We start from the raw sequence: 1,237 nt of genomic DNA on the forward strand, positions 1-1,237 counted from the left end.
AAAAAAAAAAAAAAAAGCTACTGTCTGACTCCAAATCATGATATAATGAAATGGCATGTCTACCTATAAACCTGGAAGAATATATTCATCAGTTCAAGATGGTTCAATCCTGACTGGAGGATAAAATTCTAAATAATTACTTTGGATCGCCTATTCTCATCTATCTTCTTTTGAACACCCCATAAAACCAAGATGCAATAAGCATAAAACAATGATAATACATAAATCGCATACTACTAAATGTAAAAAGTAGGCTTCTCTGACCCAGTTTTCAAAAAATTCTCATTGTGGCAATTATAGCAAATGTCTCATAACAGGGCAGAATGAAGAAAGATGATCTAAATCTCAGCTAAAACTAGAGTCACTATTGCCATTAATTCTTAGGAATTAATTAAACATTGATAATATACTGATTTCTGCCAAAGATAAACTGATTTTATGTATACATGTTTCTAATTTATTGATTTGAGAGCATCAATTAAAAGCAAAGTATCAACACTGACAGAGTCAAATCTTTATTGACCATAAACATAGGTTTTGTTGCCTCTCCACTCCTACTTGGAAAAACTAGGCAAAATTTCCTTCCAATTCAGGCCACATATGGCAAAAATAATTACAACCATAGTATTAGCTAATAGTTATTGAGTGCATGCTACGTGTACTCATGGAGTGTTTTACAGCAATTAAAATTCAATAGTCATAACTCAACAAAAAGACAATCCAATTTGAAAATGGGCAAAGGACTTAATAGACATTTCTCCAAGAAGATATACAAATGGCCAACAAGCACATGAAAAGATGTTCAACATCACTAGTCATTAGAGAAATGCAAATAAAAAGCATGAGATACCACTTCACATCTACCAGGATGGCTAAAATTAAAAACAACAACAACAACAAATATTGACAAGGATGTGGAGAAATCAGAATCCTCATACGTTGCTGGTAGGAATTTAAAATGGTACAGCCGTTATGGAAAACTGTATGGTGGTTTGTCAAAAAGTTAAATATAGAATTACTATATGTACACTATGACACCAGCTTTTGAGGGAAAAAAAAAAGAATTACTATATGACCCAGCAATTCCACTTTTAGGTATAGACACAAAAGAACTCAAAACAGGTATTCAAACAAATACTATACATGAATATTCAGAGTAACCTTATTCACAATAGGCAAAGGTGGAAAAGATACAACTAACCATCAATAGACAAACAAATTTTTTTTTTTTTTTTTT

The sequence above is a fragment of the Mandrillus leucophaeus genome, unplaced genomic scaffold (assembly GCF_000951045.1).
Source record: "Mandrillus leucophaeus isolate KB7577 unplaced genomic scaffold, Mleu.le_1.0 Scaffold313, whole genome shotgun sequence".
NCBI classification, from domain to species: domain Eukaryota; kingdom Metazoa; phylum Chordata; class Mammalia; order Primates; family Cercopithecidae; genus Mandrillus; species Mandrillus leucophaeus.